At 49.4% G+C, this 25152-nt stretch overlaps 1 protein-coding gene across 3 annotated transcripts in view; it reads right to left on the bottom strand.

The window, feature by feature from the left end:
* The window catches only part of LOC119459281 (fibroblast growth factor receptor 4), a 95688-nt gene that overhangs the window by 25990 nt on the left and 44546 nt on the right, over positions 1–25152 (bottom strand). The window contains exon 1 of one of the 3 annotated variants that reach the window (XM_049666186.1): positions 5421–5606. The exons of the other annotated variants lie outside the window; for them this stretch is intronic. The gene's annotated coding sequence lies outside the window, so the exon portion shown is untranslated. Of the gene's footprint in view, positions 1–5420; positions 5607–25152 lie in introns of those variants that run through there. 3 annotated transcript variants of the gene reach the window in all.

Raw genomic sequence — 25152 nt, 5'->3', positions numbered from 1 at the left:
TAAATGTATGATAAATATGTCAGAAGCAAATACAGAGGTCCGGATCACATCGACCGCAATGATCTCATTTTTCAGCCACAATACGTATCGCCTCGAATCGACCATCGTTATAAAGTTGATCTCGAATCATGTCACACAAACTTTTTTGCAGTCATTTTTCCTTCGGTCATCCACGGAATGGAACCACCTCCCTGCTGAAATCGTATCCATTCACGATAACTAAAGGTTTCGAGCGGCTTTAGCTAACATTGTATAATCGAAGGATTTTTCCTACTATATGTTTGTAACCTAAGTGCATTTTTGTATTTGCCATTTTACGTTCGTTCTTTGCTACCAATTTCTTAGGACCATTTAACCCTAGCTAAAACTGTATAATCAGAAGCCTTTATCCTTGAACGTTCTAACTGATTTTTTTATTATTGTTTTTATGTTCATTTGCTGTAACCCACTCCCCTCTTTAATGCCTCTGGCCCTGAGGGTAATAATAAATAAATAAAATAAATAAATACAGCAGCAATACAGGGCCCGAATTCATAAGAGTTTTTCGTAAGAAATAATTTTAGCCAATCCGGATGCCGGACATATCATTAGCGAAGGCGGTCAGCCAATGGCAAAGCGAACTTACGAAAGAAAAGCTTTGTGAATCTGGCCCCAAGGTCCGAATTCACAAAGCATTTTCTTCGTAAGAAATGTTTGTCATTGGCCAATCATATTGGCTAATAACGCGAAAATGGTCGCGTTATTACATGCTCGTTATCACGATTGGTCAGCGCCTGTGATTGGTCAGTCAATCGTGATACAAGACATATTACTAGCGCTGGCGGCCGGCCAATGGCAAATTTAGTGAATTTGCCATTGAAGTTTAGTGAATTTGGCACCAGTTTCGACACCGGAAATTGCGAAGAATGCTGCAGTGGTAACGTGTAACTCAAAAAATGTGCGCGTGCACGTTCCTGGCCTTTAGTTGCTTTCTTTTTCCTTATAAGTATGGAGTGCCATGGTGGTGATGTGCAGCGGACCGCAGTCACCCTCAAATATGTTGTTAGTGGGGAGGGGGAGCAGCGTAGGTATAGTTGAAGAAATGCAAGAAAAAGAGCCAGTGCTGACGGTTCGCTGTGTGACGGCTCTTCCGATGTGACGTGCCAACCGGATTGTTGCGCGAGGTGACGTGATAAACCGCTCGAGCCGCAAAACGGCGTGTACCACGCAAGCGCCGTCCACTCCCGGCATAGTTGGGGGCGGGAAGCGTCGAACGTCGGGGAAACAAACACGAACGCCGATAGGGATCGCAGAGCGCTCACCTCTCGGGGTGGCGCGTTATCTCCCGCTCTGGGCGCCTGTCCCTCGTTCCCGGAGCTGCATAATGGCACCCGGAGAGCTGTCAGCGCCCGCTCGCGAGCATCCATCGACGACGAGATACTGCGCGAGAAGCGGCCCGCACGTCTTGGAGTGCTTGCCGGTCTGAAGCAGGCGCCGTCTTCGCAACCGACCGCCACCCTGTCGACGGGCTGACGCAGGCCACGCGACGCGCACCGCGACGCCACCATACAGCGCCCGACAGTTTCATGCAGCGCACTTGCGGCAACCCTCGTCTTGGCGTTTCTTCGTGTCGTCGGCACGCGTCTCGCGCCGTTCGACGTGTCACCGTATGCATATTGTCTCCGGGTGCCCAGAGTGCATATATACCGACTTCGATACGACCTGTTTAAACTGTGCCGCGTTGCTTGCACAAGACACATGTTGAGCACATGTGGCAGAGGTGTATACATGCACTTCTCATCAGAATCACTTGTGCGTGACCTAGGCTGTTGCGATTTCGAGACCCTTGAGCCACCCATAGTGCGCAGGTAAGACAGCGCTAACCACGGGAACCGCGGTCATCCCAACATGTTAGTGGGCTCGATTTTCAAGTGCGCAGAATTGGACGACAGTCTGCGCGATATGAAGCGCCGGCATAGCCTCCATGGGTGGTGCATGGTCACTGCTCTGGCCGAAAAAAAAAAAAAAAATCGCAGAATTGCAAACTGTCGTACATAAGTAAATTGCCTTTTTCTCTACTATATAAGACGCTCAGACTAATCTCCAGGCCCAGCAAGTGCTGCATGGAACAGTTCAGGCGGTTTACTCGTCCTGGAGCGAGCGCCGCAATTGTCTTCGGACGCCGCCCCGTGCTGTCCGCGACTCCCTTCCCAAGCGCCACTCCCGCCCCTGTCTGTCGCGCGGTCGAAATGGAGCGGCCATTTAGTGGGTCCGCTTCAGTGGAAAAGCCTGAGTGCGCACGGCTCCTCTTGATGGCTCTGCTACTCTCCGACAAGTTGGAAGCCAGGCGTGGCCGCCTAAGCAACGCTCAGACGGAAAGCTCGCCATTGGGCGAGATTCAATTGTGGCATGCAGAGTACCATCAAGGACTTGACGCAGGCCACAGCCCGAACCAGGCAGGCCGAGAGTGGAACGTAGATCAGACAGAGTTCTAGCATCACACCACTACCGGCCTTAACTACTGCTGTCTCCGCCTCCAGGTAGCTTTGCCGGTGCTAAGCACTCCACCTTCTCACTTAATGTAAAACATCTCGCATATGCCATGTGAATTCGCCACCAAGACCTTGGCAATTGCTTCGTTACCGATGGCTTCGTTATATACGTATATGTCGACATGCTTCACAACTGTTGCATTGTCGTCGTTATCGATTAGGTTAGGCAATTGAGTTTGCTTAGCTACTTATGCTTATTTCAATAATTATTTGTTCAAAATGATATATATATATATATATATATATATATATATATGACAAGGATGAACCACGCCGTTATTTTTTAATTCTTGGTGACATTTAATTCGGACAGTCAGTATGCATGCGTGCGCGAGTGTGTGTGCGCGTTTGAGTGCGAAGAGACTCCAAATTTCACTGCATAGTAAATTTACGACGCACTCCTTTCAAGGCGTTTGCCTATAGGAGCTCGAAAGGGAGTCATGCGGAAAAGCCGAATGATTTCCACACAAGACGGTGCTCACTCCCGCACATGCAAGACGAGGACATCGATCGTGTACCACAGGAGGCAAAAAAGGGAACGAGGGCGAACTGTCTCGTTCTGCCGATTTCTGCCCGCTCACGACGCGGCTGCGGCGACGTCCTTGAGTAGCGTCGCGAGACTCAGCCGTCTTGACCAAGCGCTGCCGGTGCAGCCCATGCCTTCTTCCCTTCCCCTTATCGCAACACCATTCCAGCCAAGATCACACTGATCCGGGAACTGTGTTCAGGTAGAGATTGGGCACGTCCTTATCACGCACTGCTTTCGCGGCAGCATTAGGTATACTTCCCGCAAAGAGCATTTGACCAGATTCCGGGCCCGTGTTCACAAAAGCTCTTACGCTAGAATTGTTCGTAAGAGAAAATTCCAGCCAAATCTGACGTTGGACATATAGTTAGCAAAGACGACTGGACAATGGCAAAGAGCACTTACAAACGAAGGCCTGTATTCACAAAAAAAAAGTTCTTACGCAAGAACTTCCAAACGAATAGCTTTGTGAAGTCGCCCCCCGAACAGTGCGAGAACGCAGGCTCACATGGCGTCAGCACACGATATCCTCTGTATTTCCGCCCGTCAACTCTGGGACGGTGGGGCCAAACCGTGAATTGTACAATTCATGGTTGCACGAGCCTTCGTAGAATCCACCGAGAGAAGTTTGTGGAAGAATATTGTCTTGTCTGCTCACACGGTCCAAGATAAATGTATTCCTAGCTGACGATACTCAGGCAACAGTGCGCATAAATCCGGCAAAAGTCTAGCATGCCAGAAGGTATATTTATTTTGTTACAGCGGAACAGTTACTATAGTGAGGTCTTGCTGAGTGTTCGCTGATTGCAGCACAAGGTTCGATATGGTCCTTTTCACGCCCGTGACAAGCGCCAGCAAGTAACCATAGTTTGTCGCAAGGTGAGAACAAAACCGTGGAGTTGAAACTGTTTATCCACAGCTGAAAAGAAAGAAGATGATGAACTGATTGGGGCTCCGAAATGATTGGCGCACGTGATAGGGACAATCGTGAAGAAGAGCAATAGTGCGGCAGAGCTTATCGTGCTTGGTCGAATGGCGTGCACCGAACGAGGTCGTGTTTGGAAGGAAGGAGGGTGGTGTGGAGGGTTGCACCTTGGCACAGGGGAGACGCGAGGCCCTGAGGTCCAGATGGCGACAGCACCCGTCGCAGGGATGAGTCTCTTACACCCGCGGCCCCGTAGACCACGGGGCGGTCTCGAGAGCGGCGCGCTGTAGGCTTCCCAAAAATAGCGCCGCCGCGGAGAAAGGCCCGCCGGGCGGGATCCTCCGCCGAGTCTTGCCTGCTGGCCGCAGTGTCTGTGGCGAAGCGGTTTCCATGGGTCACGGAGACCTTGGTCCCTCGCTCTGCTCGTCGTATTGCTACTTGCGTGCAGCAGAATCGAAGCCGAGAGCCCAGAAAGGGTAGTCGGCATTGTTCTACGGCATTTGGTTCCACTTTGCAACAGTTCGCGTATAATGTGAGGGGCTTCCCTCCATGTTATGCGCTCGCCAAAGCGATGATTTAGAGAAACATTTATTGTGGTAAGGTATTCGTCTTTCTACATATAAGCTGCTTTGATGATCCTGCTGCTGGGTACTCTATTCGGTCGTAATATATGCTCGTTTATCTACAAGCTTTATAAGCTTTTCTTTGGTGAAGGTTTCAGCTGCACGACTTCATTTCTACACAGTTCACCTATATATACATGCACCTCCACAAACACGCTCTGCATTGGCTATTCATTTTCTCACTGCGCAATCTTCCAGTGCGTGGATCCACGCTATTTATAGCCGCGAGTTCTAAACTTCATATACGCAGAACATTCGAACGCTCTCCTATCGCGAATTAAATGCCTTCGAAAGAAAAAGAATGGCGGGGTGGCTTAGACGCAAGCTAAACGCCTGAATCGTGCAACACCACGTCCATTGCTTGAGTGACAGCGGCCAGATAATGGGTCTATCAGTTAAACAGAGCCCTATTATCTGGACGTCGAGAAGCGTGCAGTAAGAGATGCTGAATAAGGAATGAGCGGCATATCGCTAGTCGGTCCAGTACGGCTCAGCTCATATATCTTAGTCTATCTCTTTTCTAATTTCTTTTTTCGTGATGGTGGCTGCTGAGTTTCTGTTCTGAGTGGACTACATCATTCTGTGATTGCAGCTTAATATGACATTTTCTCGTGTTGCTGTTGCCTGTGTTTTCTACGTAAACGAGGAGCCCTCGAACAGCCGGGTGTCAAATCAACCTACTTGACATCGGAACAGGACTAGCATTCACAAAAAACGCTTAAGCTAGAATTTTTTTGTAAGAACGAATTCCAGACAATACTGATGCTCTACACGTTATTAGTGAATGTGACTGGTAAATAACAAGAAGCACTCACGGACGAAGAGTTTTGACAGCCGTGTGCATCTCCGAATTTTCATGAGCAAGGAGAGAGGCGGATCCACAAACGGCAAGTAGATCAAGCAGAAATCTTTTCTACCGCGTACTGCAGCGTCTGCCCTTCTGCACGCAACTTCACCGAGACAAGGCATTACAGGGCCTCACGGAGGAGATCGCCTTTGGACACAACAGTTCTGTGTTTTGGTCTTCGGCAGCAAACCAGCCGTGGGGGATTGTTTAGCGCCGAGCGCGTGCTTAAATTGAGCACGCCTATCAGACGGCGTGCCGGACCTCCCATCTTTTGTTGTCTGGGCAGCGCTCTGACCACAACGACCGAGCGACCTTGCCTCATCGCTCTTTCGGGCACCCAGCGATAGCGGATGACGTACAGTGCACGCGTGCAGCAAACCAGCAGGAGCAAAAAAAGAAAAAAAAAAAAAGAAAAAAAAGTTTGAAATGGGTACTGGAAGGGTGAGGGCGCGAGCTGCATATACACAATGGTTTACGTCTAGATATATCTGGACCGCTTGTCTGTGCAAGCGGTGGACGCTGCTTTGAAAAATGGCTGCAAGAATAAAAGCCTTTGTGCCGCTGGCTTGCTCTGGACGCGGCGCGAATGCGTAAGACAAAGCTTATAGGTTCGGATCAATGCAGCCACAGGGAACTCTAAGAGTGCGCTGCTGCATTCGAGCTATTTTAGTTTATTTTATTGCTTTTATTGATCACTACCTGCCCCAAATTGTGGACATTTCACGATGTCGAGGGAAGAGGCCGTGGATTTTTCCCCGAGTAACACAGTCATCAAGTTGGCGCATTTCGCCGCATATAGAGGACACATGAGTAGCCGAATCCACAAATATTTTCCTGCGTAATTGTAGCTTGCCATTAGTCGGCCGCTTTCGCTAATATGTCCGACATCGAAATTGGCTAGCATATGCTCTTACGAACAGTTTTAGCGTAAAAACGTTTCTTGTGGATGCAGGCCGGGAAGACTACTATGCTCCCTATACCCCTGGCCTTGAAGAAGCGTATGCAAGTATGTGCTCATGGGTGTATGCATGCGCAGTGCGTTTGTACGTGCGTGCCTGCGTGCGCGTGTGTGTACGCCTGTCATCGTGGCGCAACGCGGAGGTCACGAAATAGGTTTTTCAGATGTCCCGTGGCGGGCAAATTCGCACATAGCGTAAATGTAAGGGCTTGTAGAGTAGCATTATAGAGGCGGTGGATGCTGGCACACACATTTTTTTTTTCTTTTTTGCACAGCTCATGCTATGCAAGCTGCAGACTGCGAGCCTGCCCGTGATGGTTGTTTCCATCACCATAACTGCATAAAAAATTACTTCGTGAAAAATAATGGTGACGTTTGCCTCAGCAAGGACGTAGGAAACTATAGACCAAAATATGACTAAGTGTGTATAGTTATCCCCACACGACTAAAGGAACACTAAATCTTCAACAAATAGCAGTTTTAAGCTACATGGTATGTCTAGAAATTTTTCTCCAGGACAGATCAGTCGTTCAACTGAATAAAATAGAATGGCCAGGAGTGCCTTAGTCGCGTTTAGGCCCGACAGTACACTATCGGGCTTAAACACTGTATTTACGAGAACTCGACGCGAGCGGATCGAGTCAGAAGTGAAGCAGAACCAGCCCGACCCGACCGCGTTTACTTGCATCTTGCCAAGTGTTGGGCGAGTCGCTTGCATGCGAGCCGGCTGAACTTAAGCTCGCGAGGCCCGACCCGCTAGGGTTTACATGATGCAGACAACGGATTCCAGCCCGACAAGACGACTCGACCCAGCATAATCGGCTTAATGTAAACGTAGCTAGTTCTGTGACCCGCACGCCGGGATGGCGCTCCCGTTATAACGTTCCGCCAGGTCAGTCACATCACATGTTTTTTTTTTTTTTTTTTCCCTTTTTTTTCAGTCACTGCTTCTGTCTGCTTGCGTCAAATCTCTCGTCCAATGCACCTCACACAAAGTCTCGCGGAATGCTGGGTGGAAGAGCAGGCTTCGCTACGGAGTCGGGCCTATATACAACAGACGCACGCTGGTTTACGAATGCCAAGTTGGATGCCTTCATTCTTTGTCATCTGGATGACGTGTTCGCGAACACTGGTTGGGAGGAGGTTGAGAGGCTTACATCTATCATCTCTCAGAAAGGGGAAACCGACCGCTTGGTTCGCGATATTTGCGGTTCCACGTACGCTGCGATGAGGCACCCCTGTCCCTATGCGGAGCCAGAAGGCTGGGCTGCCTGAGGATACATTGTGCGTACAACATTTACGCCAGGAGGATTTCACGTAAGTGCGTCCGCTTGAGAATATATATATTCTCTCCGCCACGCACAAAAATGTCCATAGTATACGTGCATCAACAGTGTAAGGAATGCTGGTAGTTCGAGTTCCGCTATGAGGATTTTCACTTATTATTGTAAACGAACGTGTGCTTGCCTTCGGCTTATATCCACGAGGTGAGATTTTGTCGCACCTGCCGCCCTCCGTATGGTGAGCAGTTTACGTGTCGGCGCACCCGAGCCTCGTTAAAGAATGTCATGAACTGCGATGGGGTCCCCGGCCCGAGCACCGGCCGTCACATCGCGCGCACTTCCGCTGCGCCGTGCGGTCGCACCGGCTGCGCGCGGCATTTTCATTTGTTGAGAAGTACCCGTAGAAAAACGGAGGGGGCGCAGGGGGCGTGGCAAGCTCCTGGTCGCGGCCCGTTATCTCCCTTCTGATTTCCTTCTCGAGCGCAGTGCGGCAGAGGCATCGTTCCGCGTCGGGGATCCGCCGAGGAGTCTAGAGCCCGTTTTCCAAGAACGCGGGCTGCGCCGAGAGGAAAAGGATCCGATTTCGCGACGCGCGCGAGAAGGAGCCACCGCGCCGCGTTCCGCTGATTCACGGGCGGCCAGGCGCCGTCGTCGTCTGCACCCAGAGCCCGCCGCGCGGACCCGCGCAGGCCGTGCGCGCGCGGGACTCCTTCCTCCGGCCGTTGCGGTCGTCGCGAGCCGCTGAGACGGGCGGCTGATGAGCCCGGTGGCTGCTCCGCCGTGGTTTCGGCGGCATGCGCGCACACCACGTGCGCCGCCGCCCTCTGCGGGAAACTCGGCAGAAATGCATTCGGCCGAGAGACATCTGTTTCGCCGATTTCTCGGAAAGAAGTGATCGTTTGTTCTCTCTGCTTTTCGCGCGGTGAAGTCCTCGGTGGCGCGGAAAACACGCTCAAAGCTGCACTTCGCGCGCTGAGGTATATATACTTACACACCTTGGCAAACATATATATGTAAGTTCACGTACAGTACTACGTGACGCATGCGGTGGATAGGATGTTCTATATACATCCACTGCAATGGCCGTGAGTGGTGATGCTGGCTAAGATTCCCAGGGTTAGCTTAGTAGATAGACATAAATACCCCAGAAAGTGGGTGGTAAAACGAAGCCGCGGAAGCTCGATTGGTAATAAGAGCATCGCACGCGTGATGCGAAGACGTGGGATCGTATCCCACCTGCGGCCAGTTGCTCTTTCACTTTCATTTATTCGCCATTTCTTTAACTCAATTCAGAACTACAAATGATTTTCCATATGCTGTCCTTCGTGTAATTGTTTGTTGGCTTCTTATGTTCTAACTATAAATATTGTTACGTGTGGAAGGAAACAGACAAAAGAGTCTATTTACGCTGTATTTACAAGAGCAGCGTAGCCAGAGACCAAGATATACACTTTTTTGTTCAAGTTCTATACATATATAATCTCGCCCGGTCGCACATTGGGTGTCTTCAGCCGGCCAGATTGCGTGAAACATGCGCCTTATTGGCAGGAAACGCTACGTCGTACATGTGCTGCCATGGGCACTCTCAGCAATCCTTGCCTTTCAAGGTGCCGCTCCACGCTGCAGGTGAGCGGCTGCAAGCGCACAAGGTAAGAACACCTGCGCGAGGGATTACAGTAGAGAAATGGCACCAGAGAAATACGCGGAAACAATTTGCCCGTCATTCGCACCTTGCTGCCAAGCTTCTCATGCATTTTTCCCGGGATGAAGCTGTTCGATCAAGCTCAACAATGAAACGCTTTAACAATAAGGCAAGAGCGCAAGTTGTACGCGCCAGCCCTACTCGCGTGCAGCAGCTTGGTCCGTCGTGAAAGACGGGGCTTGGGAAGTCGTGGTACCGAGATGCCTGTCTGCACAATCCGTTCTATGCAATTGCGGTCCAGAAAACGCAACGGCCGTTATTAGGGAGCATCACAAGTTGGACGCTTTTCGGTGTTTATATGCAAGGCGTGCGTGCGTGCGCGCGCGCGCGCGCGCGTGCGTGTGTGTGTGTGTGTGTGTGTGTGTGTGTGTGTGTATGTGTGTGTGTGTGTGTGTGCGTGCGTGCTGTGCGTGCTGTGCGTGTGTGTGTGGTGTGTGTGTGTGCGTGCGTGCGTGCTTGCGTGTGTGTGTGCGTGCGTGCGTGTGTGTGTGTGTGTGTGTGTGTGTGTGTGTTGTGTGTGTGTGTGTGTGTGTGTGTGTGTGTGTGTGTGTGTGTGTTGTGTCACTGTACGTCACCTGTACGTCAGCACAGCGCGTTTCTGGCCAGGGCCTCGGAACAGTTTCGGGACCTTGATCTGCCACGGCAACGTTCCGCTTGCCCCTCGAATCTATGTGATATCTGCTGGCAGCGTACTATAGTTTCTTCTCTCTCCATCCCGACCGTTGGAAGAGTGTTTCACTCACAACCGGTGCATATAGCCACTTCGGACGGTGCTCGAAGCAGGCGCGTCGTGTCCATTGTTTCGGTCTTGCCGACGGTATTCGCGGCGAACTCAACCGCGGGCGGGCCTTCCGTCTCGGGGGCGGCCGCGGCGCCGCGCGGCGTCGCGTCAACCCGGACGCCTCCCAGCGCTGCTTCCGGATCCTGACAGCGGCGCACCTAATGATCGGGCCAGACACAATGCGGCCCGGTGCGGCGCGGCGCAGGCTTCATTGCGCCGCTTGCTTACGGGGCGTCGCGACAGAGGCGCCAGTCTGGGCCACAACAGCTCGGCGAGGCCTCTTAGAAAACCCCCGATCAAGCACAGGTTACGTACATGGGGCGTTCGCGGCGCCTCAAGGAAAAAGCCGCAGTCGGCGCCACAGCTCGCTTTTTTTTTTTTCTTCTTCTGTTCTGTATTTGAGACATATCCTCAAAGTAGTCGTCGACGCCTCTGTAACCGCAACTGCGATTTCTTTATGATAGAGATCCGCTGGTTCAGACTGAGTCGTCTGGAAACGGAGGGATATTGAATGCAGCGGGATGCTTTTGAGTACATATATCTGTTATGCCCCTGGCGAAAGAGTCATCTCTTGGTATTCTAAGCTATTGGTAGATTTTATGGGTTTCAACGTCCAAAAACAACGTTACAGCTACGAGTGGAGGGCGCGGAATTACTTTTGTTCACCTTGGGTTTTCTGGCGTACACCGTAATCTGAATACACGAACCTCTACGGAAATGCGCCCCACTACCTCGTGCTTAGACGCGGAACGCCATACTAAGCTATCACGACAGGTATACCTCTACCGAAGCCAGGATCCCAATCCCTGCTGCCCCACGACACTGGCAAGCAGGCGTAAGCGCTCGATGACGCTGTCACTCAAGTTTCAGTAATTATTAACCACTGTTCATTTAACCCCTTCATGCCTTTCCTCCCTAGATCAGTGCAATTCACCTGTAGAGATGCAAGAACTCGATTGTTACAATCGATTCTCTTATCTAAAACGTAACGCATATCCAAAGCATTCGCTTGTTTCCGCAGATAGTAGTTCTTAACGAATGTATATGCATTTATACCAGTCACTTGGCATGAAATCGGGCACCGAATTATGGAATATCCTTAGCCGCCCATCACTACGCCAGCTCATATCAGCGACGTTTGCTGCGCAGAACTTTTATAAACAACGAATTTCCCCGGAAAACAACTTGTCAGACATAACGCTATTGCTAGATTCGATTATGTGATAACATATTTTCACAGGTGCTTTTTGCGTGGAGTCAGTGCAAAAGCTGATATTACTTGAGTGGCGTATCACGATGTCGTTGTGATATCGTCAAAAGTGAAGTATGCTCTAGATATACCAATACCAGGTGCTTTTTTTTATTGCTTTTTTTAGAATATAAACTTTTATTTTTTGAAAATTACCAGCGGAAGATACCCCAATTCTATTCATTGAACTGAATTGCTCGAAGAGCTGGAAATTACTTACATAATCCATCGAAATGCTAATTTGACTAATTAAAAAATTCTTCAAATAAGTTTGTAAATTATTACTGTGTGGCTCGTATTGCAATTTGCCAATTGTAGCCGGCGAGCTTGTGAGGCATATTCTCTTGGAACGAATGGAAGAAGATACTTGGAAGGAAGTACCTGCAAATTTGTGGGGCCACACGGACCTATCGGCCCTTAGGTTCCGTCGCGAAATCAAATAAAGCCAAGTATGGTCTTTCTCTTCTAATAGTAATCAATCCTTTTCCGCCAAGTGAACGAAAATATAGTTTTAAAACAATACCAGTCTAAACAAATTTAGTGTCCCCGTAATTCTTCACGAGGAAACACTGGTGACATTGACTTAGCGAGTATGGAGTCTACCAAATCTAGTTAAGTACATTTCAGCCAATGGCTTTTTCTGTAAAGGCACTTCGAAAGCATGCACAAGCCGTTTACTCCTTAAATGACTGTCTAATAGAAGCCTTTTCTTAAAATGCGCCTTTCGTTTTTCAGACGCAGCGAATGTGTACGGCATGCAGTCACCATCATCTCGCGAGCCAAGAAGGATAGAAAGAACCGGCTGTGGAATTCACAAAACTTTTTGTTCCTAAGACCTGGAACGTTATGATGTAGATATATTTCTTTAGTTCGATTATATTGCCTTCTTATCATCCACCGCTCACGGTCGGCCAGATGCCATTGATAAAGTGGGCGAAGCGCTGCTTCGAAAAGGCATAACATCGGAATTAAATCGTTACATTATCCCAGTCCTGATTCGCTTTTGTCGACCCATATCGCCAGTATACTGTATGATGTTCGCTGTCACTATCGGCCGGCACTTGTTCTTATATATAGAGTCACTCTAGCGTACTGGTTGTTTATTGAGTGCGGGTCCTGTTACGGTGCCTTTCTGGTAGCGTATCCATTCGCACTCGTTCAATGACACCATAGTGAACATTTATTGCCAGGATAACGTCGCCTCTCGGTTGAACGAGAGGTGATTGGACGAGAGCCGTACCCTTAGACTCTCTAAGTGTAAGGTATAAGTATGCAGTGTACGGCTCTGTATGTTTCGTATACTGTATATTTAAATATATATATAGGTAGTTCGTAAACAAGCATATATACACTGTTTATTCTCAAAGTCTGTTTTGTCTCAAACCCTGTTATAGCTAATCTGCAGATAGCGAGGAAGTCGAAAAGACCTGTTTGGCGTTGCACAAGCTCGTTATAAAGGAGTACTGGCACGGAATTTTTGTTACAGTCCTAGTCGGTGTTTTTTTTTTTTTTCATTATTTTTTCCTAATACTGCACGGCCTAAAGGTTCATGCAGACGTACTTCTTGTTGGGCCAGTTGGTGATGCATAGCTATTATAAGAGGAGCGCAAATTAACAACACATAAGAGGAAGGAGATAGGATGAGCGCCTCGTCCTGTCTCCTTCCTCTGTGTGTTGTTAATTTGCGCTCATCTTATGATATTCATGCAGAAGTGTGCAAAAATTAAAAAAAAACGAAACAAAGAGGACTTGAGTTATATGCAGAACTGCACAAAAGTTAATATTCATATAGCATATCTGCAAAACTTACATGTTGCAAAATAGATCGCTGAAATTTGAAGCAGCAGCAGCTCAGTATAGCTTTCGGAGAAAGCAAGGCAGTGGTAACAACATACAGATTTAAGAAGCAGACTGCACTAATCGATGAAAAGTTGCAATGCGAGAGCAATAGAAACACACTTGGCGCGCCGCATTTAGAACTGGTCGCTTTAAAATGTGATGTAATTAATTATTTGTCGTCCTCCAGAGGAACTGGGGCTTAAAACCCTATAGTTACGGGATCAACAGCTACCCAAGAACAACAAAAAAAAAAAAAAGGAAAAGAAAGAAAGAAAGAAAGAAAGAAAGAAAGAAAGAAAGAACAAGAAAAGAAAAGAAAGGATGGCACAAGGTTTCTCTGTCGCTACTTTTCCAACCGCGACTGCTTTTGCAAGCGTTTGGCACGCTTTCTGACGCGCTCCACCATACTTGCTCGATATTCGTCTAACCATGTGCAATAGCGGTCTCCATTTTTGCTTTAGTGTGCGAATCCATAGCTGGGGGCTGTTGCAGCTAGCAATCTGTGCTCCGAGGATCCTAATTTGTCCATTGGTGGACGTAATATCGCTTTTGCCTATGTGTAAAGTGATCTGCTTGTTTACATTGGTCGCTTTCTTTCCGTCTACGCTGATCAGTTCCGTCTTCTCCGGCGAGAGTTGCAGTCCGAGGTTATCTAAAGTGTTGCTAAGGCTCAGGATCGCTGCTTGCAGTTCAGTTTGCATGCTCTGCATTTCGGAATAATCCGCCGCTTCCGTCCATATTGTTATATCATCGGGGGTGCAACCTTGCACGCAGAACTCTTAGCTATATGGGGAGCGGTCAACACCATTCCCATTGACATGGGAGACATTGTAGAGCAGAATGTGCGAAATAATTATCGGATCCTAACTGACTCGTACGAAGCGGTGGCCGAATTAACGGTGCCTACGACAGATGATGCTGTGGCCAACGACACCAGAAAAATGCTAAAGAGAATACAGGACAACGGGACAAATGTTGAAATCATATGGACACCGGGGCACACCGGCACGGATGGGGGAAACGCAGCCGCTCACGCAGTTGCCGCGCAAGCGGGTGGGCTTGATTACACGTACAGCTCCCCACACTCGATTTCCTCGCCAAACCCCGCTGACCAAAATCCATACCTAAAGATATTGCCGAAGGCTCTCCTAGCAGAGCACTGATGCATTACATTCGCACTAAAATAAAAGCAGATAGTAACGGAGACTATTAGAAGCTACACCAGTACACGTGTTTGACAACGGCGGCCTTACTCGCACGGAAGAGGTTTTTTGAACAAGGTTATGGCCAATGCTGCATACACACCACACATAGTTGAGAAATGGCACCAAACCAGACAAGCTACGACTGCGAACACTTATACCCAATGCACACATTGTCAGGAGTCATGCAGAGCAGACTTGCAACACCTCATTTGGAACTGTGCAGCTTTTTCACAAGGGAGATCCAACATTCAACATTTACTGCACGGAGATATTAGAACACTAAGAATTGAAATACAGACTAACCCTGAAACACAGAAAGCCATTGCGACATATGGAAGACAAAGTGGCTTGTTTCGAGTAGTGTAGAAGGAGTCGACCAGCCCGTGCGAGAGCGGCGGAAGTGAACATGCACCTGAGTCTGCATAAAGCGGGAGATCAAAGACTGAGATGAAGATGTGCCCCAGCCAACAATCCGGGAACCCACATTCCTTTCCCACCTAATCCCCAACAGCGGCCTAGAGCCGTGCCCTTCCTTAAAATAAAGGCTTTATTCATTCATTCTGTCGCTACTTTAAAGGAAATGTCAAAGGAAATAGCATGAATTCATTGTTTACTCTTCAGGAATTGCGGATATGCCAGCCTTAACGTTAGGAGAGGTTTGGTCCACCAGAAAGGATGCAAGAGCGAAAAACGGGTACCGACGTGCCGCTGAAATTCTCACGCCAGTTGGCCGTGATGTCATTAATATTGTTAGCGCCTGCTCAAGGCTATTCAACTGTTCACTGGTAAACAAGGGCGAAATAGTATTCTGAAATGAGCAGATACTCAAACTGACCACTCTTGCGAGGTTTTCTTGCACACGAACAACCCAAATACGGGGAAATACTCGGAAATTCGTGACGTCACGGTGACTTAGTCGGGGCCGCGTTTCGTGTGCGAAATTAATCTATGACTCTTTTCTTTTTCACACGTCAATATTTTTTTTTTTCGTCCCACTGCAGCGGTAACCGGGCGCAGAGACGACAAAATTGCATCAGCAACGCTGCGTCTTCAAGACGGCACCTCTCGTCGAAGGAAAATGGCATGCATCTGTGCAAGAGATTTTCGGAGAATCCTGCCGGTCATTGACGGTGTCGTAGACGTAATTATGCGTCGAATGAGTCCTCGCGTCACGTGCCACTTTAAAATATGCATCACTAGCCGCGCTTGGTTCCGTCTGGGGTCTCCACTGCCTCGGACCCTGCCCGAAACGATGGAGTCTGTTGGCGCGGCCCCTCGGGCGGCCAGTCTCTCGCTGGAGCGCAGCTGGTTTGTTTGACTTGGCCGCGGTGTCGACCGTCGCTCGAACTCTGCACGCCCCGCCGAAGGGGAGCCCGACGAGTGAGGATGCGTGTCGACGCCGTGCAGGCGGCAAGGAAAGGGGGAGTGTGGTCGGCGGTTTGAGAGCTTTCTTGCTTCAAATATGTTTTTCTTCGGTTTATTTTTCTTGTCCGCTTGCGTTTCGAGTAAGGCACAGCAGCGCTTCTTGTTTGCCTGGTTGCCCGCGTGGCGAAAAAACAAAACAAAACAAAAAACAGGAAAAATAAAGCAAAGGCTTACGGTTTGCCGTGCATTTGCGTATTGGTAAAAAATGCAAAACAAGAAGAAGGCGCGGTTCGTGATGCCCGGAAATGCTCGCTAAAGAGCAATGCCTATACCATTGATTGCCGTGCACTGTCCACGAAACATTGAAGAAAATGATCAGGGCCTATATTTACAAAAGACGTCTTACGCAAGATTTGTTCGTAGAAGAAAATTTTATCCAATCATGATGCAGGACATATAAAGCGAATGCGACCGGCCAACGGCAAAGAGCATTTACGAACAATAAGCTTTTTGAATGGGCCGAATTCACAAAATTTCTTGCTTGTAAGAGCTGTTTGCCAATGGCCGGCCGCATTTAGTAATAATGTGTCCGACATGACTAGCTCGCCTCTATGCTTAAGAACAGTTCAAGCGTAAGGACTTATTTTTGAATACAGGACTCGGCGCCGAATTCATAAAGCTTGTCGTTCGTATATTCTCTTCGCCATTTACTGGCGGCTTTCTCTAATAACATGTCCAGCCTCAGGATTGGTCAGAAAATGATCTTATGAGCAATTGTAGCGTAATAGCTTTTTTTGTGAATACGGGCCCTAGGGCCGAATCTATGAAGGTTTTATTTCGCAAGAACCCGTTGTCATTGGCTAGCTGCCTGCGCTAATAACGTGTTCGCGACGACGACTGGCTAGTGCTTGTTCTATTCTGTATCCCCCCCCCCCCCACCCCTTTTTTTTTTGGCTGTTCATCATTGGCTTGTAAACCGAAGTGCTGTCGATATATCGCTGGTATCGGCCACGCAGCGCGGCGTATGATAAGAAAGAAATCGAAGAAAAGTGCCGTTGCAAAATACCAACCATGTGCGAAGCGTCAATTCCAAATTAGTCCCTTTCACGTCCGGCCTAGCTGATTCTAATGAAGTGAACTTGAACTGACGTATCACATGTCCTCGCTCGCCTTAGCAAATGTCGCAGGCGAGAAACAATACATTTATGACATGATCACAGAAAAGCATGCCAGTAATGCATGAAGAACGTTACGGCGTGTACGTATTCGACGACGCACAATCTGCCCAAAATGAACCGTTAAAGAGTGTAGTGCTGTGAAGCGTTCACGATGTTTACTACTCGCCGCGTTTCGCCGCAGAACACGCGTAGTCCAAGGCCGATGTAATCATTCATTTCGCTCAAATCTGTTCCTCTCTTATCATCCACCTGTCACGTGCGGCCGATCCTGGTGATACGTTATCACAAGAACCAGCTCGGACCTCGGACCACTGACGAAGCGCGAAAAGCAAAAGAATTGGAATATTAAGTCTATGGAGTCGCGGTACTGCTGAAAATGTTCGGTCGTAGTCCCAAAGCGTCGGTGCAAAAAAAGAAAAAAGAAAAGGGGGGAATATCGCGCGGAAAGACAACGCACGAAACGCCATGTAGTGCGGGGGGAAGGCGAAACAGGCGATCGGATAGCGAAACAAAACGAAACAAATGACTGCATTTAAAAAAAAAAGTTTCAAGCGAGGAGGCTGGAGGAGAGGGCGCAGTGCGCAGCATGGGCGGCACAGCGCGACGCCTGAAAAACAAGATGACTCGCAGGCCGCCACCTCGCGCTGCCCCAGCACTGTCCAACCTCGGCAGCAGTGCCAATGGCTTTGTGTTGGCCGCGCTGACAGCCCCAGGGGATGCGGCGCGCGCTGCCTCCCCCAGGAAACCCGAGCGGACGGGCGACAGCCGCGCACTGCACAGACCGCCGGGGTCCGACCGAGGCTCGTAGGACTCCGCCAAGTGTCCAATTATGCGCAGCTGCCGGCAGTTCTCGGCCGTGCTCCTTGCCCAGACCTTTGCGAGAGGGCTGCCTCGGCGGAAACCGCGAGTCGTCGCTGATGGAAGCAGTCCTCCCACGGCTTTATGGCCCTCGGGCACCGACCGGCTGGCAGCCCTGTGCCGGCGGACCCCGTGCCAGTTTCGGCCACGCTCAAATGGCTCCTAGCCCAACCGCGGGGTAGAGGGCGAAGAAATGCCTTTCCTTGGGTTTCCTTCGTCGCCTTCACCCTCTGAGACCATTTCTATACTGTCTTCTCTCGTATTCTTCTGTTTTCCATCGTTTTTTTTTTAATTTACGGTCTCCCTCTCTGACTTCTATTTCTTTTTTTTTAGTTTTTTTTTTACGTCGCAACACAGACAACAAACAGAAAAGGGGTCAGAAAAATGTGTGTGCGTGTGCGTGTTTTAAATAAATTAACAGAGTGACCTTACAATATTTCAGCTTTAGCGTGAGACTCTCGAGATAGTCACTTGAACGAACGATGCCCAAGATTGCGAAGTGCCACACACTGAAGCAACGCTTAAACTAAAACTTATAGGCATCGAACTCCTGGGACCGAATTCACGAAGGTATTTATTCGTAAGAACTGTTAGCAAACACGATATTTGCGAAAGTGGGAGGTGCACTGGCAAGCAGTTTTCACTGCGAACACTTTCTTCAATTCGGCCATTGATTTTTACTGTGCGCCCTTCGCCCGTATAGAAAAGCACCGACTACGTGTTTTGCGCCAATATACGCTTCAAAAGGCTCGAGCTCAAAGCGCCACAGGACTCGTTGGTACATTGCAAATACGTCCAAGTAGTGCATTCGCACTTTCACCCAGCGTTAGAGTGCTTTCGGTTCATGTGTCGTCTCACCTATGTGGCCAGACTAATATAGCTGCCTCCCTCCCGATTCTTATATAACCGCCGCTGAGCAGTAGACATCGCGCGTTCACACATCGAAGGTGCTGGGCCCTCCGAAGGCTTCCCAGCCAGCGCCTCCTTGATACGCGTTGCAAGAGTTCGAGAATGAGCTGCAGTTGTGCGCAATCAAAAAAAAGCGCCATGATTTTCCAATGTGAACTTGTTCACAAGGAGACCAACAAGAGCGCGTGTCATCCATTTGAGCGGGCGACCTTGGCGCGTAGCATACGCGGCTCGTGCGTCCGCTAGTGCTCGGCGGCGCCTGTGCAGCGGGCAGCAGGCAGTGCGCCGTGCGCGCCGTGCTCTCGTCCCTGTGCTGGCTGACATGTGGCTTCCAAATGAGTCGCCTCAATGGGGCGCCCTGTGGCGCGGCCGGCGCTTCCGTTCGCCCGGCTGTGCGCACAAGAGGCACCTCTTGTGCGCCGTGCACGAGCGGCCTGCCTCCGGTTAGCGCGGGCCCAGCACGGGGGGTCTCGGGACCGGCCAGGAAGCCCCTCGAAGTGACCCCGCTTTCCTTAACATGGTCACCCGGATGCTCGTTGGCACTACCAACCGCCCGCCGATTCCGGTGACAGCAGGAAGCGCGAACGCCGCCAGTCAAACTCGGCTGCCACAGAAGCAGCTAATGTTTATACGCTCAGGGATCCAGTTGGACTCAAGGACACTGTACGGGGGCGCACCAGCTTTGGCGTAGTCCAATGATCATACTCTGTAAGCTTCTGCGTTCAATGGCACGGACTCTCGCGGTCGTTTGGTTCTGTTCCATCCTTGGATCAGTCGGCTGTTCAGGATTTGGTGATTGAGTCCTGAACAGCGACTCAATCACCAAGCTTGGCTAATCATAGACGTGGCGTGCATCTATAAAGCAGCTCGTATACTAAAACGCCTCTTGGGAACTGGCGCATGTCAGTAGTGATATCAAACATATTAATATGCGAAGGCGACAGGTCAGGGGTAAATGGCTCCTCAGAAGGGAAAAGCTTTGGGAATTCGGTCTGCGGTGTTTTAAGAGGCACATCTTTATTACTGTCATTGCTCATTGCAGCTCTAATTCTATAAGGCGTAACCTAAGACTGTGCGTTCTCATCTTCTAATTAGATTGCGGGGCAATCTCCGCGATTCGCATGTACTTGTATGAACGCGCAAGTGGGACGTACAGGCTCCTTCGGATTGGCCAACCGGTCATGCGATAGTAGGCCTGTGTGGACCAAGCGGATTTGCTTTCCACACATTTGCTTTCAACATGTGGTGCAGGGAGGCAGCGACCCCATGGCGATTGGATCGTCCTTGTCGATGACGCCGAGGCCAACCGGCGTCAAGTGGGCCATGTTTGTTTCGGTACGGCTGATACCGACGGCGTCACCCAATCGCAGGCGATATTGACATCCCGGGAGTGCAGAAGACAAGACAAGAGGAAACGGGGCGGTTCTTTGCGGGCAGTACCCTCCCTTAATTATATATAATACACGCGCCGTTGCTTGGTTAGAGTATGCTAGAGTATGCTTGGTTAGAGTAAGCATGTAGGAGTTTCCACATTAAGCTACAGTATTCTCGCGGATGAAATGATAACCGAAGATGCCGGTCTTTCTTTCTTTCTTTCTTTCTTTCTTTCTTTCTTTCTTTCTTCTTCTTTTCTTTCTTCTTCTTTCTTTCTCTTTCTTTCTTTCTTTCTTTCTTTCTTTCTTCTTTTTGTGTTCCTTGATTTCAGTCGATAACATAAATGAAATTAAGCACAAATGATAGGCTAACATTGGACGAAGAAATGCTATTTTTTTCTTTTTTTTCTGGATAAAATTCAGTACATAGAATCACTTTCAATTGATTCTTTCGCGATGAAAGTATCAGTCACAAAATTCAGGTTGGCGGGAATAGTTACCGCACTCATTTTGATTTTTTTTTTTCAATCAAGGTGAACGTTTCAGTTCTGCTTTATATTATTTGGCGTCACTTACTGATGCTCACCGGACCATCGTAAGCTACGAGTTTGACTGCTAGTGGCTTGGACGGAAGCAAAGGTACCCTCCAATCAATCCACGCATAGATATCGGCGATATCACCTCGTGCCGCGTGGAGAGCAGGGGCTCCTTCGACTTTATTCCATTTGACTAATCTGCGAATGAACTAATATTGCCCGGAGATACAAAAACAGAGAAAAAAATGAGAGCTATTTAGTTCCGTGCCTTTAGGTCCTATGTCTCAATCGATAACTCGAACGCACTTGAGGATGTTCGATCTGCGCTCGTCTTATCCGGACATTTCTGGCACCTCGCTGCTTCAGCTCCAGTTGAACGGATCAGTCTCGCACCCATGTCGTCGTAAAAGGCGTGCTTATACGCCGCGTCCGCTATCGAATCCGCGCTGGCGGTGGCCGGCCGGCATCTCCGATCGTCGCCGCACCGTGGGACGCGTGGCTAAATGGGCAAGAATTGTCACTGTGGCCTTCCCGGTAACATAAGTCACGTGCCTAAATCCGGAGAGCCGCGCGCTTAGAGACCCCCCCCCCCCCTTTCCTATTGCGCCGGCCAGTTTGCCATGCGATCGGTAGGCTTGATATAAAGAAGAAAACCTCTTCCTTTCGGTTTTAAGGGCGAATTTATGACCGCGTCAAATGACCGGGCCCTTTCAGAAGGCGGCAGGGGACGGTTGCGCAAAGGCCCCCGGTGCCGGGAGGGCCGGCAAGCGTTGTACAAACTGAAATCGCGACTACCACGCCATTGCGGCCTCCCTCTCTATCTTTCGGACACACTCACTGACCCCAGACCCCGACGGTGAGTATACCTCGGCAATGCGCGTACGGTCGCGTAGCCGAGGTTGATGATGCCATTTGCGGTCTGCTCACGAACGCGCCGCTGAATGCCGCGACGTACGCGCTCCGCGCGCACTCCCGCATCTGACATGCGGCCGCCGCGCCGCTGTCCGGCGCAGGTGCGTGGTGAGCTGCGTAGCCCGAGCGGGCTCTTTACCTGGTGTCCAGGGCTGCTTCGACGCGCACGGTGGCGGTCCGCGAACTCTTCCGCGTCTCGCCATGGAACAGGGCCGAATGGTATACGAAATACCGCGGAACAGCTACAGCGATATACGATGTTCATGTTTTTCTGCGTCTTTCGAGGGAGTATAATGCGTCTGACACGGAGCAACGTTACGTATACCGCAAGTTCGAGTGCATACCCGGAGGCCATTTTAATTTTTTTTTTCTCCAACGCACAACATGCGATAAAAGGCGGCGCATCAAGGCGGCGCACGAGCGAACTTGCCAATGAGACACAAATAAGCACACGCAGGCAACAACGGCGCTATTCGGTGGTTCCGCCAGCCTGTTCGGGTGCAAACGAGGCGGGCTGCACAGACGTAGGAGGTTGCACGCGCTGCATGACACGAGGCTGCACGTGCTGGAGAAGCGCCTCGCCGCGGGGTCTGTCGTGTTGTGAACGCCTTGCTGCACTCGATTTGTCACTCTCCATGGTGCGGCGCATAGTATAGCCGCATTATAGTAGCGCGTAAGGAAAGCAGCCGGCTCGAGTGACGCTGGCTCTTTAGTGACGCCGCCGTAATAAAAGGCGCGTGGAGGGGAGGGAAGCAGGAAAAGGAGCCAGCGCGAGCGCGAGCCCCGTGACAGGGAGATCCCGGGCGCCTAATCTCGAATCAAGCATGGCGTTCTCCCAGCTGTGACGACGCAGCGAGCGAACTCGATGGCCCGGCACACTTTTTTTCGGAAGGCAGCCATGAATGACGAGCGGAGTAATGACTGTGTTTGTCGTTGTCGCCACCTAATTGATGGGTCGGAGCGCACCCTTAACCTTGACGAGGCCGGCAATTACGCGGGCGTAGAAAGTGTGGCCATCGGCCTGCCCCGTCCAGTTTCAATCCCTACGCTTCCTATAAAGTTTTTACTTGACTATAAAGAGCACGTCCGAGACCACTTTAGTTGTTCTTTTGTGCGCGAGTCTGTAATATGTTCGTTTTCACCTATTTCGGTTCCATCGCTGTTATTTTACTTATCTTTACAGAATATATTCATCTTCGGCTGAAACGTTCGGGACAGGTCAATGACCCCTACTGCACATCTGATAACGGGCCGTAATATGAAAATATTGCAATACACATAGTGTGAGTGCACACACACGAAGCATGGGCGAACGAATCGCGCAGATTCAGGCTGTCGTGGTGGGGACCACAGTGACGTAAATTAACTGGCGGAGTAGTGCCAATGTCTCACTTATTGAGGAAATCTTTATTCTTACTGTAAATCACAGCATTCGGTCAAGCGAGAGCATGCCGTACGCAAGATGTCCCACTCCATAATGTCCGCGCGAGGTCCTCTGAGAAATTGCTCTGTGGGCGCTCCGTTATTGGTGTCAACACGTTCAACAACAATGTAACCTTACAGAAGCACTGAAACGTATAGACGTATTCATGCGGATTTATGAATGAAATAGGCAGCACATGGCAACCCACTATTGGAAGACGAGAAAACAGAAAAGAGAACACGTTAAGGTAATTTTTCCGTCATATTGCAGCAGTATTGCGGATTCTTTCTTTCTTTCTTTCTTTCTTTCTTTTTCTTTCTTTCTTTCTTTCTTTTCTTTTCTTTCTTTCTTTCTTTCTTTCTTTCTTCTTTCTTTCTTTCTTTTCTTTCTTTCTTTCTTTGTGTGTACTGTCATGTTCACAAGTTCTCATTACCAAAACTGAGCTACCGTCTTCAATCACATATATACTCGTGGCGCATGTAGCATACTCTGTCACGGTCCCTGGGAACAGCGGTACTTTCAGCTCGATTCTACTGAATAATGATGGGGATACTAGCGAAATGACCTCATGCACGGTACCCCCATCGGTCCGCTTTGCAGGACGACGTGAACACTCCATTCCTTTCATCGACATGGTGGTTGTCTGTACATGCAGTCAACACAAGGTATGGACCTAACTGCGATTATCGGTGTCTGAGGTTATCTGCGTCGTGACCGTGAAAACGTACGCTCAAAACCTCAGGACGCAGAGCATGGGGGAAGTACTTTCATTGTTTTAGCAGTGCTGTGCGCTGTTTGTTTACCCAGCATGGTGTGATGAAACGCTAATAGCTCTCTTATCGCCCCTCGCTTGCGTCCCTGGAACAACTCTGAGGGTCAAGCAGGTCAGCATGTATGCGTGCTTGCAAGCGCGCGAAACTGACAAAGTGGCCGATATCTCAGGTGTACACACTGCATGCTGTGTCGACAAGTGCTATAACACTTAATCATGCGCACAATGCATGCACCACCCCTACTTTGCGCACGCGGTCTGTACGTATAGCTGACGTCTTTAGAAGCGGCGCAAGACGTCGAACATGAAAACGAGACGAGTGACCGAAGGCACGCGTATTAACAACTACAGTGCTCTCTTTTGAGCTATATATATACCCGAGTCCATTGGACAGAGCCTTTGCGCGTGTTTTGTTTGAACACGAGATGGTGTCCTAACTATAGTTTGTGGACACGTTGTGTCAGTGCGGGCGCTTCACATCGGAAGTGAAATCAGTCTTGACGGCTGCATATAACGTGAGCGTGCGTTGTGCACTTACACATGCCGGCTTGCTGCCCGCATTTCGGCGATACCTTGATGGTGGTGGTATATATACGCGTTTTGTAGCAGTGCGTTCATTTCCGCGATTTCAAGTGAGCGCACCAAAGTCCATCGATGAACGAACCGCTAGCGCAACACTCACGGAGTCATACCAGCAATATCCCCACCTATCAGTATACCTTAAAACAATAAAAACGGAGATACACAAACGGAGATAAAGGAGGAAATACTGACTCTCGCAGATGAGGTGCCAGTTGCAGAAAGACAAGTAATATGCGTACTACAGTCATTAATGAACGTTATTGGTGCGCTTTCAGCACACTAGGTCAATTGCTCAAAGTGCATGTATGTACTCAATACATTGAGTGCATGCAGTGCTATCATCCCTCGAGTTGAGAAATGCTTCACAAGCTGTACTATCATTCGGGCACCGAAGAGCAAAAGCGGCCTCATCGATGCCAGCACAGAAGAGAGCTGCGCTTCTTTCTAAACAATGCCTGTGCGAACGACTGCACACTTGAGCGTGATTTTTCTTCTTCGCGCCTGTGTTGTGCTCACTTTGTGGTGTAAATTATATTTTCCGTTACCTTTTATCCCCCGCTCCCCCCCCCCCCCCATGCAGGGTAGCAAACCAAATATTGCCATCTGGTAAGCTATACTGCATTTCCTTTATTAATTTCTCTTGTGAATACCGAATAATCGAACGAGTGGCAAATGAAAATGGCAAGACGAAAGCCTTAGAAAACCCAATTAGGGATGGCTTGAAGGTCATTCGATGAGTTCATGGTAAACTTCGCTGTGAAAAAAAAATAATAAA

This window comes from Dermacentor silvarum, chromosome 1, assembly GCF_013339745.2.
Source record: "Dermacentor silvarum isolate Dsil-2018 chromosome 1, BIME_Dsil_1.4, whole genome shotgun sequence".
NCBI lineage: Eukaryota > Metazoa > Arthropoda > Arachnida > Ixodida > Ixodidae > Dermacentor > Dermacentor silvarum.
This window is presented reverse-complemented; position numbering and strand designations above follow the sequence as displayed.